Below are 18,188 nucleotides of genomic sequence, written 5' to 3' on the forward strand. Positions count from 1 at the left end.
ATGCACAGGCCACCATGGCTTTCCTGAGGTCCTTCATCATGCAGTGTAGACACCCGACACACAAGAAAATGAATATAAGAAGAAAGTGGCCAAGAGAAATGGCTCATGCCTGTAATTCCTGCATTCCAGGAGCCTGACGCAGAAAGATCACAAGTTTGAGTCCTGTCTGGCCAATTCAGTGAGACTTTGTCTCAAACTAAAAACTAAAAAATGATTGAGGATATAGCTCAGTGGAAAGGCCCTGGGTTCATTCTCCAGTGTGGGAGAGAGTGAGTGTGGGAACAAGGTGCTTTGGAAAGACTTGGAGACAGAGGGGACTGAATGCCTGGAATGGAGCTTGTGATGATATATTAATAAATATATCTCAGGTCATGGCCAGCAAGAACTTAGACTGTTGGCAGCCAAGATATAGACTGGAGGAGACCAATGTCCTTTATCTGGTCTTCTAGATTCAGAGCTGTGTCCCACTGTGTGGAGAGCCCTAGAGGCCAGGAGGCCACAGAACGGAAGATGCGTTGACTGCTGATTTGAATCCCACCACCCTCTGAACATTCCTGTATCCCTTCAAAAGCCAGTGCCATGCCAGGACAGAGCAGATGGTCACTAGGGACAGAGAACCAACTTTGGACATGATTCGTCCTATCACTGAGGGTAGCTCAGTCTCCACAGGTGGGCCCAGGATCTAAGAGCTGATTAAGGACAACGCTTTCATTCTGTGAGGCCCAGACCCTTCCCTGCTGCCTCCTTACCCACTGACCCTGGGCATTGTGCCCGAGGACAGGATGCTGACTCAGGCCTGGGCAGCTACCTAAGCTCTCATTCACTGCAAGAGACCACAGGCCTCCTAACAGGGAACTTACCACACCTGGAAATGTCTTTAACAATAGTCTACTTACTGATGACTCCCACTGGGTCTCCAAGCCAAAGATGAAACAGCAAAAAGCATCAATTTCCCAGGATGGAGCTAGGACACCAAGCCCAAAGCTAGAGTGGGGGATATGTGGTATGAGAAGGTAGATTTCACCATGAAATTGTGGCTCCTTTCTGGTGGCAGTTCTTCCCTGCTGAAGACAGCCCTCTAAGTAACGAAAACATATTTTTTTGACGACTTGTTAGGCAAAAGATCAATGATGCTTCACCAAACCTCTGAAGACTCCAGGGCAGATGAGCTGGGCAAGAAGGCTGCAGGATCCAGCTAAAATCAGGTAGCAGACACACACTGGATGCACAATTGAGTTCCAAAATAAGCCTTCACCCAAAGAACCTAATTGGCTTGTGTTCTTTATGATAAGAGGTCTTTTGTTATGAAGCTGTTCCCTCCAGGGTAATGGAGCTACTAAGGGACAAGCTGGGGATTTGCCAAGAGGTGGGGTGAAGTATGTTGATCAGTAATGGAGACTTCTGCGGTCTAAACATTCATGGTGGCCTGGACTTTAGTCTCCAGCTCTGGAGTCAGTCCCTAAGGAAATGCCAAGTGAACACACCGAGCTGCTCACCAGGGCAGGGCTCTCAGGTATCAACCTCTTTGGCCTCCTGTGAAAAGAGTGTAATAGTGGAGCTTGTGAGATTCCTTTGTGCAGAGGAGGACCTGGCACAAGGGATCCAGCACTGACGCAGAAGGCGATCACCCTCTGTTCTGAGTCCCCACTGCATACCCACCACTGCCTGTGTGTCTGCCATCCCTCAGCTCCTTCTGTTCCCAAACTGCCTCTCCAAGTATAATTTCCATATCAAGGATGAATCACAGCCAGCGAGGCTCAGTTAGCTAAGCAAAAACACTAAATGGGCTAGGAGATAATAGTGTAAGTTTCAAGCCTAGCCTAGGTGAAAGACTCAAAGTGTGATCACTAGTCTAGCAACACAGGCATGTCCTAGGACCTTCATAGAAATACAGAGTTGCCTGCCAAGACACTGGGAGCAAAGCTGTGGTTTAACAAGGTTTCAGGGTTTCCTGTACTCCTTCCTTTCTGAGCAGCCTGGCATACCTCTTCCTCCCACTTCCACCCAATCAGGCCTCCTCCATCCATCCACTGGAGCCTTCTCCCCTCTGCCTGACCAGCTACCATCCCTTCCTGCTTCTGCCCTCGTGGCCTGCCATGTGCCTCTCTGTCCAGGGTAGCATGCCTCCTGGACTTAGCCATAGTTCCCTGGGTTATGATGACCTGTGACACTGTCTGCTCTCAATGGTTCATCCAGCCTTGTAGCTTTTCTGGTAGTTTTAGAGACACACTGACTTGGGCAGAGGTGGACCAACCTAAGAGCTGAGCAGAGTGACTGCAAGCCTAACATTTCCAAGTTGAGATCTTGGCAAGGCATTCAGGTGCTCTGAGCCTTGGTCTCAGGGTAATTCTACCTTCCAAGACTACTGGGATTATACCGGATGGGACAGGGGCCAGAAGAGACACACTCATTCTTCAAGAAATTGCGAGCAACTGAGAATGGGCCAAAATGTAGAAGCTGGAGACAGGAAGAGGTAGGGTATATTTGGCAGTATTTTCAAAAGTTTCATGGACCCTCTGGGGCCTAGAGTAGAGAAAGCTGCTTATCCCATTGGCAGCCCAAAAGCAGTGTATGAAGCATCACGCCAGGTCCTGTTATCCATATCTTGTGACCAGGCCCCACTTCCAATACTTGGCTCTGAACTCATCCATAGATTATTCTACTGCTGAGTGCAGCACCCTCTGTGATCCAATAACCTGATAAAAGTACAACCTCTGAACCCATAAGGCCTTTGGGGGACCTTTAGATTCTAGACTAAACCATAATACTGCCTCCAAAGAATTTATAGTCTACTGGGAAAATAAGTTGTTAGAGAATCAAGTGCATTCATAAACAATCTGTGCCAAGAAGTCACAAGCAGAGCCTAACCTTGGGGTTAGTAGCACTGTACTCTGGGACCACATAACCTGCATCAACTCCCGGCTCCTTGCTGACAGCAGTCACCTGGAGCAAGCATGTAGCCCCTCTGTGCCTCGATTTCCTCATCTATAAACTAGGGAAGACACGCTGGCCTCACAGGTGTGTTGTGAAACTGGTACCAGTGAATGCAAAGCCCACAGGGCAGTGTCCTGACACCGCAAGAGCTTAAAATCACAGTTTCTGCTGTTATTTCTGGTGTTGTCAATCGTGTAACTGTTGACTGTTAAAAGCTTAAGTTTGATTGCCCACATAATTGACTTGGAGGAAGTCTATAACCCAAAATCATGTCACCAACAAGGATGCAACAGTTAACTACTATAAAAAGATTATTTCAAAAATGTTACCCCAGAGATCAATGACTTTAAACAATAATCCAAGTTTGAGACCATATATCTCCCATTCACCTGCCACCTCACTACCCACTGGCCACATTCCTCTCTCTCACAGGCACATCCTAAGCCCCGGTCCCATTAGTCAGAGCAGGCCACATGACTGAGCCCAAGGACAAAAATGGAGGAAATGCCCTTTTCCCAGGACACTGGGAGGACTGCAAATTTATATCACAAAAGGCACAGATGCCAGGGGGTGTGGTAGCACTTCCCTTACTATAGTGAAATACCTGAGGCTCAGTTTTGTTAAGAGATTCAGCTCAGTTCTAGATGTTTCAGGCCACCACACCTGGCTTAGCTCAGCCTCAGTGAGGCTGACCTTCTGGCCACATCAGATGACACATGGCATCGCAATGGTGAAAGACACAAACTAGAAATGGAGAAGGGCCAACAATGACTTCTCAGGAGGCTCCACCTCTTAAAGGTCCCTCCGCCCCTTCACACTTAGGACCAAGCCTCGGATTTTGGGAACACATTCAAACCATGGGGGTAAAGATCACATGCAATAACTAATCACAGGAGGGGAAAATTCAGAACTGGCAAGGAAGCCAGGCGTGAGGGCTGCATACCTGTAATCCCAGCACTCTACAAGAGCATCAAAAGTTTGAGCCCAACCTGGACAACTTACTGACTTAGCAAGACTGTCACACACAGTGTTAAAGGCAATACCTCAGCGGACCAATTGCCACGCTCAGGAAAACAAAGCTAACTGTGAAAGGTCAGGATCTATCAGCATTCAGTCAGTACTAATTTACATGTACACCTGACAGGGTACACAAAGTAAGCCACAAAAGTCTTTTAGAGTCACAATTATTTTTATGGCCTTACAAATTTGATAAATTGAAATAAAAACAATCTCCATTCCACATCCCATCTTTTCTCCCTCAATTCAAGATGAAGTCTATTCTTCTCAAGGCTGTGCTTAAAGAGTCCACGTTTCCTAAGCCCTAAGTCATCTTTCACTATCCGTGGGCTCCGTTTCCCACACAAAACTCCAGCTTCAGCTTCGATCTTCATTAGCGTTGTCAAGAGCACAGCCAGGAACTGAGCGAAGAGCTGGTTTTCCCTATCACGTTGATCTTCTTAGATGTCATTTCCCCTGCGTTTCTAAAGATGGGTTGCAGAAGTGAAGATGTTTCCAGGCTTCGGTTTAACAGTGGTGATGGAGAAGAAAGGACAGCGACAAGACGAGAAGGCTGACGGAAGACTGTAGAGCGCTGACACTACTGGGCTTGCTGCCAGCAGCAGCAGGACCAGCCGCTAATGTGGTGTTGTTGGCATCCAGTTGCAGAGGCAGAAACACAGCCAGGAGCAGCAGCCCCAGGCCTAGCCTGAGCATCATGCTTCCTTCCATGCCTTGGCACGCGTCGGGTTCCCCGCTCCTTGCTCCAGGTGTTGGAGGCCAAAAGTGAATGCCAGATGCAGGCGAAGTGGTGAACCTGCGCGCGCAGCGGGTTTTTATTAGCAAAGGCGTCACAATGCGGTGACGTCACAGAGCCGTCAGCACGCGCGTGCGCCCTCCTGCAGAGGCTTGGGGAGGGGGGGGAGGGACGCTGCACCAGGCACCAGGTCACAGCCACGATGCTTCATACTAGGACCAAACATGCAAAGCTTTCAATGTTCACAGCGCCCCATAACTTAGAAGTATAAATAAGGTTTCCAGTGTCTCTGTTTCTAGTGACTTGTCTTTGAAAGTTGGTTGACAAGCAGTTTATACCCAGCAGTTATCACTGTTCGTGTTTGGCATGCTTTTTCTTTTTCAGTGCACAGACACCTTAGACTATACAGAGAGACTTATTTTGTATTTTCAGGAACTCATTTTTAAAGGAACGCATGCATTTCCTTGAAAGAGTGCATGCAAAACTGTGCTGTTTTACCCTCACTGTAAGTTGTAAAAATTCATAGAATTATAGTGAAAAGGAAAATGAGATTTCTGTATTTTTTTCAAGTTTTCTACACTTATTATACATATATAGAGATCAAACTAGTAATTTTGGAGTGGAGAGAGGGAATATTTTGTTTTCCAGGCGTGAGGTCGGTGGCATTGAAATTAGAATAAACTAAGGTGAAATTGTTCTTTAAAAGTTAGAAAAAGTTGACACTGAAAAGTAAATAATGACATGGTTCATGGTTAATAATGAGTACTTAAAGCCTGAATAGCAAGTGATCTCTTTGGAAGGACCAGAATGAATAAAAAGCAATATGTTTCCTGATGCTTAAAAATTGGAATATGACTTTAATAAGAAATTCAATAGAAGTTTTTAAACCTTTGCCTGCATTTCTGCATGGCATGAGAAGATGCCTTAAAGTTCCTCACTATCCTGTCATTTGTTTTCCAGTATGTAAATATTTTCTTTGTATTGCAGAAAATGAAAACCTACTTTCTCTTTGCTTACTCCTAATTGAATTTCCTCTTTAGGAATCCATCTCTTCCTGAGCGTTTAGGGATTGCTGACGAAGTCTCAAATTTTTTGCTACTTGGGAACTGATCTCATACTAGCTAGGTCCCCTCCTGTATATGGATTATTTTTTTCAGAAAGAGATAGGAAGTGGAGGCAGGAACCTTCCTGGGGATGGACCCCAGAGGCCACCCACTGGGGTAGGTACCTGCCTCCAGTCTACACCATAGTCAGAGATGAAAGCCACAAACTGATTCCTTTGCCAGAGTGTTTCAGTGGCAAAGATCCTGTTGGCTGTATCTTTTGTTTTTTCAGTATCTTTTTAACAAATACTTGAAATCCACCTGCCTGGCCCCAGTCTCCTCTATTTCTCTGACCACACAGAAAACCATGATGCATGTTTTGGGTAAGGTTAGAACTTGGTGTTACTTGCTTTCTCTGTCCCAGGAAACAGAGACACTGACCAATCGACAAATAGGAGCTTTCCCCTCTACCATCTTGCATTTTGACCTGCACTTCTCAAATGTCCTCCTTCACAATGGGGAATAAGCGCACGGTGCCCATGGTCACCCAGCAACAGAAATTTTTTCCCATTGTCACCAGGTAGCTTATAAATGGGTGCTTGGTTTTTGTGATAACAGAAATTAAAACTAAAATGGCAGAGTGACCCTGCAGTCAACCTTGACCTTCACCTTACCCATTAGGTGGGGCCTCCACTCTGCCTTATCTTGACTGATACAAAGTTTATAAATCCCTGTGAGCTGCCCACCTGCTGTGGGCTGCATGGGTATTGATCCCCTGGATCACTGGGCTTACCAGGGTTTCTCTCTTTCAAAGTCAGCCTCAGTGCTTCCCTCCTCCTCCAATAGCCTAAGATCCCTGAGAACAAACTTCATATTTGGTTGATAGTGGACTCTCAGTTTCTAGTCTAGCACGTAGGAGGTGCACCCTAATGAGATGGATAAGAGCTACTTTTCATTAAGCTTCCACTATGTAGCAGGCATTGTTTAATTTGTCCCCTCCCCAGCATCCCCATGATGTAGGTACTAACATGATCCCTATTTGTGGTAACAAGTGAGGGTCTTGCCTGGGTAATTAACCCAGAGTCCCCCAGCTAATCTGTGAAAGAGCTCGGTTTCTTGTTCATGTCACTTAACCATGTACTGCTACTGAAAAGTTGCTTTAAATCTTATGCTTATATGACAAAAAGGCCACTATCCTGCATCACAATTGTCCCTTCAAGTACCTGCCTCTGTCACCAGGCTGTGAGGCCCTGAAGGTAGATACCTGATTTGTATCCCCCTTCCCACCCCAGCTGAGGTCTAAGTGCTCAATACAGGAGAGGTAAGGATGGACTGGGGTCCTGCCTCATTTATGCCTGATGGGCCTGGATCCCAGCTGGGCTGTGACTGACAAAGGGGCATAAAAAACCTCAAGAAGGGCAGGAAGCCCCCCAGGGCCTCAACTCAGGTAGTAAGTGGACCAAGGCCATCCCAGGGCAGACTGAACTTTAAGGCACATTTCCACCAGCACAGGGACCCAGCCTTGTGTTCAGACACTGACATTCAGCAGTACCCACGGGTCCATGTCCAGGTGCTCATAAAGACCCAGCAAAGAGCAGAGATGACATCCCAGCTGCCCATTCTCAGCCTCTCCAGAGCCACCACTGTTGGCTGGTCAAGAGAATCCAGGGGAGTGTGCACGCAGCCAAATCACATGGGAATGAACTTTTGTCTCCTTCAAAACCCCTCTTGTGCTTTGTACACAGAGCAGCCGCAGATCAGAGCCTCCCATGCCTCCCTCAGACATCCTGCTAAATCTATAGATAATAGAAGCTGGGGTTAGGGAACAAACCAGGGTGAACCAGAGCAGCAGGAAGACACCTAGCAAATGGATCATGAACCCCAAAGCTTCCGGGTAGGGCCACGGTGGAACATGGGTCAGTAAGCATCCTGGAACAGGCAACCCTTCCCTATGGTGAGCAGCGTGTGACCATCAGACACAGATGTAGATAAGTGCCTTTGCTGGCTTTTATAAGTCCCACTGGGTAGGCACTCTATATGGGATGACCTGTAGGCTGGTCATGCCCAAGGAACAGATCCCTAGCAGGTCTACTAACCCTGTGCTCACGTGACCACAAGGCTTCTATCCTGCAACACAACTGTCCAGGCACCTGCTTCTGTCACCAGGCTGTGAGGTCCTAAAGGTGGGCACCTGATCTGTATCCCAGTGCCGACTCCCCGATCAAGCCTGAGGGCTGAATACCAGAGAGAATTGCTACCTGCTCTGCCATCTCTAGAGAGAAAGTAGATGAGTCTGTCACCTCTCTGGGTCTCCATCTCCACAACTGGGGACTGCAGCGAGGCTGGAAGGACTTGTATAGAAGCTGAGCCTCTGTGATTTTAGGAATTCCTGGTCCTTAGATGCAGCCTTTGCCTTAGCATTAGTGAGGCCCTGAGGAGCTCTAAGTAGCAGGGGGACAGGAGGGTTTTACATTTCCAGTAGTTCACTAAGGACCTTTATCTCAGGCCCTCTGTGTGTTGTGAGAACAAAACAACATGAAAAGCTTGGACCAGTGAGAGCTCAGAGCTGCTTCTAGCAAATGCCATCAGGGTGGAGGGGGACAGAGTGTCTTAGCAGCCCAGAGGTCCTGACAGATGCCGCTGCATCATAGCTGCAGTCACGCCCACATCAGCAGTCCCACCCATTGCAGTGGGGGGATCTGAGACTTGCTTGAGAGAAGCAGAGCTGGGCACACACATCCCCTCACAGTGTCCTCACAGCATCTGGTGACGCAGGTGTTATCGCCACCCCATTCTGAAGAAGGAGAAACCTGAAACTTGAGAGGGTTGCTGACTTATTAGATCATCCAGTCCTAGATTGGGAAAAAAACTCTGAAACAGTACTCCCTTTCCATTACACAGAGAGGAAAACTGAGGCCCAGAAAAGGCAGTGGCTTTCCAGGAGAAAAATATCCGTTAAACAAGTAGTTTGATGCAGTAACCAAGCAAAACCCATTCATGGTACCTGCATGTACCAAACAAATATCCATCACCTCCACTGTTCCCCTGGCACTTCCAAGGCCCCTGGCACAGAGTCCTGGCTGGAAGAGTCTGTCCAACATCATTGGGACCTCACTGAAATTGGGAATAGACAATTCTGTAGGAACTCTCAGCCCCTGGGGCCACCGTCTACCCAGAGTATGCAGGGAGACTCCTACTGATTTACAGCCCACCCGCCCAGTTCCTGGTTCCCAGGGCCTGTTGCCTTTCAAGGCCTCTGAAAAAGAAGCCCGGGCTGAAGGGCTGAGGATCTAAAGATCCTCTGTCAGGCCCAGGACCCAGGTCCCAAATAGGGCACCAAGTGTTACCTTCAGCTGAGAAGAGTGGGAAGCCTTGCTGGGAAGGAGGAGAGTTTCCAGCTCCCAGGGTACACAGGGAACCCAACATTCTCACTTCCACAAGCGAGTGCAAAGAAGAGGAGGGTGGCCAGGTCCTTGGGACCGTGTCATGTAGGGCCAAGCTGAAAAGACTATGGCTTAAAACAGGGAGGCCTTCACGGAGCTGCCCAGAAGGCAGCTGAGACAGCAGCGAGGACTCAGATTCACAGCATGGTTTCCCTAGATCTAACTCTGGTGAGCAGACCCGATTGCTCACAGTGCTGGATAGAAAGCCCACCATCAAGGCACCGACAGATTTGGTATCTAAGGAAGGCTGTTTCCTCTATTTCCAAGGTGTCTTCTTGCAATGTCTTCACCTGACAGGAGGCAGAAAGGCAAAAGCGACCAACTCTCTTTCTCAAACCCTTTTGTAAGGACTTTCAACCTGCTCACCAGGGCAGGCCCCTCATGACCCGGTCACCTCCCAGAGATGCCACCTCTTGCTGTCACAGCATAAGATAAGCAAGCATTTCGACATGAATTCTGGAGGAACACAAGCATGCATGTCATAGAACATCCCCACTTCAGAATGCTCAGGGATACCTGCCTCCTTTACCCCAGAAACTTAGGAAAGCTCTGCTTCTGGGATCACTCTGGACCTGAAATCGTACCATCTCTGCTTAAGTGACAAGCTGGGGTTTGGAGAGTTCAGGGCTTTCTGGAATGAATGGGGGCCTCCAGGTGTGCCATCCTCCTGCTATAGCAAGAAGAATTCATCCTAAACACTTCACCTAGAGTCTGAAATGAGGCTGCTTTTTAAATCAAACTAAACTGAGAACTCCTCTATGGATGCACTCAGTGCTTACCCAGGAAAGTATCACCTCAAAATGCCAAGGCCCTGAGAGCTTATCCCAGGAATCGGCCTTTATAACAGACAGCTGAGCCTCAACAATCCCAGCAGGTGGACCAGTAGGTCACAAGTGGCCAGCTGTTCATAGCTGCTCAGGTGAGGCAGACCCTGGGCTGTAACCGCTCCAGCCAGGCCCTCCCCCTCACTTCTCTGTCCTGAAAGGCATTCCTCTTTTCTGTCTGTAAATGTCATCCAGCCCCCCTGGTTGCCTCAGGATCTTTCTGCACCTGTTCTGATCTGAAGCTTCCTGATTTGCAAACTGTTCTTTGTTCAGTTAAACTCTTAAATTTAGTTGATTTCAAGTTTTTCTTTTTTGCACCCCTTAGAATCCTCACCCTATCCCTCTTCTCCCTGGGCCCCATTTCAGATGCAGATCCCGCAGTGGTCTCCTCTAAAAGTGTCCTAACCACAGGCACACCAAGGAGATCTTTGGACACTGCACCCTAGAGACAGACTGGGCCTGAGTCCAAGGACAGGACCTCTACAGCCATCTGGTCACCCCACTACCCCTTATTCTCCGGGTAAACAGACTCCTGGAGGAGAAGTGACTCCTCCATATTCACCCACAACTTAAAGGCAAGATGTCTCCTTTCCTTCCCTTCTCTTGCCATTTCTTTACCCATTTCCTTCTCCTCAGCTGTTTTTTTTTTTTTTTTCTGCTTTGTTTGTGTACGTGTATGTTTGTTTGTTTTGCTATCATTTTCTTTTTGCATCTTTTGCTCCAGGTCTCATAGCAAGGGCAGGAGAGCTCTACCCTGTGATAATCACAGGGCCTTGGGAGTGACGCAGACTTGGGTTCAAATTTCAGCCCTGACTCTTTCTGATCACTTTATCCTACAGGAATCTCTGAGCTTGTGGCAGCCTAGACCCCTGCCGGGAAAACTGGGCTGGTCTGAGAGCCTGCCTGAGAAGATTCTGGGGAGGATTAAATGAGGTAATTCAGGGAAAGGGCTTAGCACGATGCCTGATCTGCATTGATGCCTTTACAGAGGGGCCAAGGGTGGGGATGGGCAGGCAGAGACACACAGACAACCACGAGCAGAGTTGGAGCTTGGTCCCAAGTCCTCCTCCCCAGCCACTGTGGTGAAGGACAACTTCTGTATTGGCTGTTCCGTGTGTCTGAACAATGAGTAAAGGTTTTAGTTACTTTCTTTGGCTCAAGGGAAAGACAATGGGCTCATTGACCCTACATCAGTGTCAAGGTGATTGCAGTACCTGTCTGTAGAGAAGCAGAAGCAGCCTTCTGTGCTCTCCTCTGTGCCTCCAGGCTGGCCTTTATTGGGAACAAATCCCTTACTGATTTCAGGTGGCTCTGAGGGGCCTTCACTGCTCAGAACAAGAAGAGGATGGCCCTTCATCAGCCACTGGATCCTGTGAAGCGCAGACAGCTGACCTCGCCACAGCTCCTGCCTCTCCTCGTTGTGTCCTGTAGAGCAAAGGGATGAAGGAGGAAGAGAAGAGGGACTACTTTGTCTTGGGTGGTCAAGAAAACCCTCCTGAGGAGGTGGGCTGGGGGGTCTGTGTCCATGCAAAGAACCCAAAGCTCACCTGCAAGGGCAGAAGCTGCCCACCTCCAGCCCACAGCCCAGGCTACACCCCGCATAGCCAGACCTCCCAACGTCCAAGAAAAGATCAGTTTTTTATATGCAGTAATCCAGTTTCTAAACATGCACCGCGCCCTCCATCCCCTTGTTCTCTGCTGTTTCTTTTCTTCCCTTCTATGAGCAATGTTTATTTTCAGAATCCTTCCCCAGTCCCTGACATTTGCACATTGGAATTAGAATATTTTCTATTTTTCTTCCCAGAATGAGGCTGCTGGATACAATTTCCTTAGAGTTTGTTCCTCTTTGCTTGATGGAGATGGAGAGCCAGGAGCAGCCCGGGCTTTCACGAACCAGTTACAGCAACCAGCATTTGTGAGCACCTACTGTGCACCGGGCCCTTGTCGCTTCTGCACGGGCCACATGAACAGCAGAGGCTGGGGCAGTTTAGGGTCTGTGCTGCACTGTAGGCTGAGGTGGAGCTGGTACAGAGCAGCGAGACAGGAGGCCCATGTGAGGTGCAATTCAGACTCCCCGAGTCATGTAGCCTGTGCTGGAGGGACAAGTAGTGGGTGCCCTGTAAGGGCTTGTGGATAGCTGGCCACTGGCTCTGCAAGGGCCATCATGTCTGGCTCGTCCTCCTCCTTTCCAGAAGAATGAGTCCAGCTGTACAAGTCACCATCCTCTGCTGGGGTGAGATGACCCCTGGTCTGGCTGCGCAGAGGCTGCTGTGACCATGACGGAGGGTGTATTTTCATCATCCTTCCTAAGTACTCTGTTTCCAGGAATTTCTGAAGGGTTAGGCCCTCAAGGATCAGAAAGAGCCACTGACCAGTGATATCCCTTTCCTAGATTTAGAGAAGCCCCCAAAAGACCAGCTCAGCCTCACTGCTGGTCTTAGATATTTTTATCCCATCTTCTCAGATAAAAACCCACAGACGATATCAAAACATCAAACCATGTGCTTATCAGTAAAGTCAGAAAAAATAATCCAACAGCCCCCACCTCTCTCACATCCACCTTTGCCAACTGGGCACTGGCTGGTACTGAGAGACTGATTTGCAGGCAGCCTCCACAGATGCCCAGCTCCAACACGGACCTGAGCTAGCAAGCAGGGAGACAGGGAACAGGAAGGGAGGGAGGCAGGGAGGTGACAAAGGAAGCCTCACTCCCATGCCCCAGCCAGCACTTGCTTTTCCCTCTTCCCCAAGCCTCAGATTCTTCTGCTTGCCCAGGCAGAGGGGAAAGAGAGTGGAGAGGACACACCTGCTTCCTAATCACCGTGACCACTCCTCCCAGCTCACTAGTGAGAACCAGTCACATGGCCCCACCTACATGCAAGTTGTGCTTGAAATGTAGTCCCCGCCCGGGTGGACCCTTCTCCCCAGAATCTCAGCACCAGCCCTCTCATCTGTCACTACCTTGGCATCATCATCATCGTCATCCCCATGTGACCAGCAGCACCAGGGCTACATCAGGCACCATGGTTCCCTGTACACTGCGGAGCCCTGGAGGAGGGCAGGCAGTGGGCAGAACTGAGATCAAATTCTGGCTCTGCATCTTACCAGGAGGATGGGGTTGGCAGATCCCATCACCTCCAGAGCCTCAGTTTCGTATTTGTAACAGACACCCCGCTGTCCACCCCGAGCAGCTGCTGTGAGGCTCTAATATGGCCCTTCCTGGATAGCGTTCAACTCAGGACCTGGCCCTTAGTGATTTTCCCCACGTAGAAGTGGCAGTTGTAGAAGCAGACCCAGCCCACCATGGCGGGGCGGGGAGCAGGAAGGCACTGAGGAAAAAGCCTGGCTTAGGAAACCACATCTCCAGGTGGTCTTCCATATTGCAGTGATGATTTTGTTTCAACAATAAGGAGAAAGAGCCCACTGAAAGGGGAACATGTTATGACAGCTGGCGCAGCAAGAGAACAGAAACTGCACTCTTTCCAGACATGGTTTGTGTTACACTCAAAATGAAATCTCCTAATGCAAACTGTGTGTCGATCAACTTATAAATGGACAAAGTACAGATGTAATATGGAATATTAGTCTGCCATAACAAGGAATGATGGTCTGATATGTGATGCACTCTGAAGGGACCCTGAAAACATCATGCTAAATTAAAGCAGCCACTCATCAAAGACCCAGTGTTACATCTGATTTCATTTACATGAAATGTCCACTGCAGGCAAGTTATGTAGAGACAGAAAGCCAATTCATGATTGCCTGAGCTGGTCGATATGGAGGACTTTCCGTTGAAGGTGTTAAAAAGATGCCTGGTTGCTTTGTAATGATTGCTGCATCTGAAAACCATTGAGTTGCACACCTTAAGTGAGCAAAGTACAGTTAATTATATCTAATAAGGCTATTACTCAAAAAGCCTAGGAAAAATAATCCAACACCCAGTGAGACAAGACAGATGAAAGCATGCTGAGTCTCCAGGTGAGAAATGCCACCAGTAATGCCATCTCTCACAAGCTTGGCTACCTGTGCTGCGTCCCTGCTGAGAACCAGGCTGCATGAGGGCCTGGAGCGGTGCTCACCTCCACCCTTCCCACTGTGATCCATTTTCTTCCATGAGGGGATAGAATATGACACAGAGAGGATGTGAGTGGCTGAGCCCCAGAGTGTCCGTGGAAGTGACAAAAAAATTGATTCTGTGTCTGAACTGTCACTGCCACTGCCAGGGCCATGCACAGTGGTAGGTAAAGGTGGGAATTCTTCCGGGCAGGAAGTGAAGAGTCACACCAATGTCAGGTTCTCGGAAGACACAGGGGAAAAGGCAAACAAAGTGAACAAAGCAGATTCATCTCCTTCCTCCTCTCACTACCAAACCCCACTCAGTCTCCAGAAACACTCCCCGAGTTTCCATTGAATCTCCGTCAATGTATTCATCTCACAGAACCTCAAGTTCCATGGCTACAAAAAGTAAAGGACTACATTTCCCAGCTTCCTTTGCTGCAAGATGAGGTCACGTGACCATGCACTGTGTGTGAGTGTGTCTGTTTGTGTGATATCTTTGAAGGGCCCCCCCATGTCCTCACATTCCCACTTCCTTCTTACTGAAATGTGGCTGCAGGGGTGAGGTATATCGTATAAAACAGGAGGGCTCTGTGCCTCTGCATGGGCACACCAGCCAGCAGCAATCTGGTCTCTGTACAGTGAGGCCCTCATGTGAGTCCTGATGGTCAGACTAGGATTTGCATAATACAGAAACGTAGTTCTTTGTTGGTTAAGCCACGGATATGGTGAGTACGATTAACCATATCTTAATGTCATACCGAACAAGACATATGGCAGCTATGCTCTCTGAGGAAAAGCTATGCAAAAGTTTTGTGTATCTGTTACTTATTACTGCACAAGTAAACACCCTAGTTCACAGTGTCAACAAGCACTCTTTCCTTTAGTTTGCATTTCTGAGAGTCAGTCATCTAAACTGGGCTTTGCTGGGCAGCTCTTCCTATCTCTACCAAAGTTCCCCACGTATCTGAAGTCAGTTACAGGTAGACAGGTAAGTGGGGCTCAACCTGGGACCAGAGGGTTCCCTGTCTCTTCCTCTAGCAGGCTGCTGGGCTTGCCCTCAAAGTGCAAGCCAGGGCCAACAGAGGGTAGCCGTGCATGTGGCACATGGGTTCAGGCACGTTATTATTTCCACTGCCTTGTGTTAGCCAAAGCAAGTCCCACTCAAGGGCTGGGGTGGGAACTCCACCTGCTGATGGAGGAAGCAAGACTTGTGTTCCTCCCTATGCCCTACCTGTGCCCAGCTTCTCACCGACCCTCTGAATAGACTTGGGAGAGAGTGGATGAGGAGCTGAGAAAATGGTGGCACAAGCTTTGGTACACGACACCCTCGCACCAGGCACAGACAGCGATGCCCAGACAAGGGTCCGAGTCGTCTTCTCACACACAGGCTCTTTCTGCCTGTGCCTGTCCTATGCTATACCCTCTGCCAGGTGCTGTGGGAAGAGACAGATATGGTCCCTGTTCCAGGACAAAACTGGCAGCTGGCTAACCACCAGCCTGGCTGCAGCGACCTTGGCAGGCAGATGGCATTGAATGTACACTCGTCCTTGCTCATCCAGCTGGTCCTTGCTGTGGGGACTACAGGCTGGCCTTGGGCAGAGGTGTGTATTTGTGAGGAGTGGGTGAGAATCCATGCAGGGAGCTCATGGCCAGGCCTGGATGAGGGAGCACTGCCTGTGTTAGTTTTCACTGGTGTAAACAAGGACACCCTGTCCTGCATGTGCTCAACCAGCCAGGAGTCTTCACCTCATAGCTGTGAAATAGTCCCCTCCCCCACCCCCCGGGAATCAGGGTCTCCTTGGAACCGCCCCTCCCAGATAATACGATGGAGAGTTCTCTGCCTGGGCTTAGCCACAGCTGCCTCAGGATGGGGCACTGTCAGCACACAGGACAGGGGAGGGCAGAAGGGGAAGAGGAGGTAGGGGGCAGTGGGTGGGGAAGATGGCTCTGAGCGGCCCACTCACACATCACTTGGAGCTACCTGGCCAATGCTCAGGGACCCAGTGCTCTGAGCACACACTGCCTCCCCACCAGGTCTCGTGGAGCCATCAAATAAATATACCACTTAGACAAGCACAGCCTGCAGAGGACACTTTCCTGAGATGCAGAGGTAATGAAAGAGAAAAATGGGCCGGCTCCATCCAGATTATCACCGTGAGAGAAGTAATTACACTGCTGCTGTCTGAGCCAGGGCGCTGGTGGCAGAGGCACCTTCCCAGGTGATCTATCTGCAAAGATTTATGGATCCCTCATGAGCTCCCTGTGTATACCCCCATCTACATTGCTCAGGACACCTCCATCAGATTTCATCAGAACTGTCTTCCCCACCGCCATCCCCAGTGGCACAATTGGACAGTGATTTGCTGCCAATGATAGGGGGAAAAACAGTCTCAAGTGAACCAGCTGCTCAAGACCTCCCCAGGGCCTTGATTTCTCCATGAGATGTTAGGCCTCAGGCAATAGAGGGTCCAACTACACATCCATAGGAAATCATTTCTGCACGTTGTTGAACGAGCAGGAACAGCAAGAGAAAGTAGAAAGTATCTTGAGACAAGGGAAAATAAAAGCAGAACTAGCTGGGTGTGGTGCACACACCTATAATCCCAGAATTTGGGAGGCTGAGGCAGGAGGATCATTTCAAGTTCGAGACCAGCTTGGGCTACAAAGTGAGCTCAAGCCCAGCCTGAACTACACAGTGAATTGCTTTCTCGAAAGACAAAAAAAAAAAAAAAAAAGCATTCCAAAATTTATGGAATGCAACACAAAGCAGTTCTGAGAAGTTTATAGCTATAAATATATTTAAAAAGAAAGATCTCAAATTAAAAACCTAACTTTATATCTTCAAGAGAAGAAAATAAGGGCAGAAGGAAGAAAATAAAGATTGGAGCAAAGATAAATGAAATAGAGAATAAGAAAACAAGAAAAATGACGACGCTCCCTGGTGGTCTAGTGGTTAGGATTCGAAGCACCTGCCTTGGAAGAAAACAAGAAAAATGAATAAATCTAGGAGCTGTCTTTTTAAGATCAACAAAAATGTCAAATAGCTAGATTAAGAAAAAAGAGAGAAGAACCAAATAACTAAAATCAGATATAAAATAGGGGACATTATAGCTAATGCCACAGAGATAGAAAAATTATAGAAGGATAGTTACAGTTAACTATACATTAGCAAATTGGATAACCTAAGAGTGATGTATCAGTGTTTAGAACCATAGCTTACCAAGACTGAGACATGAAGAGATAAAAAAACTTTGAAGGAAAAAATGTGAAGACTAGTAAGATGATTGAATCTGTAATAAATAACATCACAACAAAGAAAAGTCCAGGGCCAGATGTTTTACTGGAGAATTCTATCAAATAATTAAAGAAGAAGTCACACCAATTCTCCTCAATATCTTCCCCTTCTCCCCCCCCAAAAAATAACAAGAGGAATAAACACTTCCATGTTCAGCTATATGTCAAGATTACCCTATTACTAAAGCCCAAAATGCTTGGAAATGGAAACCTGGAAACCAGAGTCTCCAGGAAAGTAGCAGGTGTTGACAAGTGTCGTGGACAAACCGGAACCCTTGTGCACTGCTGGTGGAGTTGTAAAATGCTGCGGCCACTACAGAACATTGAATGAGCGTTCCTATAAAAATTAAAGCTAGAATTGCTAGAAGATCCGGCGATCTGAGCTCTGGGTATATATGCAGAAGAATTGGAAGCACAAGCTTGAATAGATAGCTTCACACCCATGCTCATGGCAGCATTTTCCACGGGAGCCAAAAGGTAGAAGCAGTTCAAGTAAATGTCTATTCAGGGATGGATGGATGAAGGTAAGACGGTAGAGATGCATGCAGGAATGTGACTCAGCTTTTAGGAGGAAGGAAATGCTAACACGGGCTACATGGGTGAACCTTGAATGTTATAGTGCTACACAAAACAAGCCAGTTACAAAAAGTCAAATACCATAATAAGAGCCCACTTGTATGAGATCTCTAAAGGAGGCAAATTATAGAAATGAAAACTAGAATGGTGGTTACCATAGATGAGGATTTATTGTCTAGTGGGAGGTTTCAGTCTAGGAAGATGAAAAAGTTCTGGAGATGGATGGTGGTGATGAATACACAACAGTATGAATATATTTAAT

The sequence above is a fragment of the Cavia porcellus genome, unplaced genomic scaffold, assembly GCF_034190915.1.
Source record: "Cavia porcellus strain 051 isolate PalLab524CR breed Dunkin Hartley unplaced genomic scaffold, mCavPor4.1 scaffold_25, whole genome shotgun sequence".
NCBI lineage: Eukaryota > Metazoa > Chordata > Mammalia > Rodentia > Caviidae > Cavia > Cavia porcellus.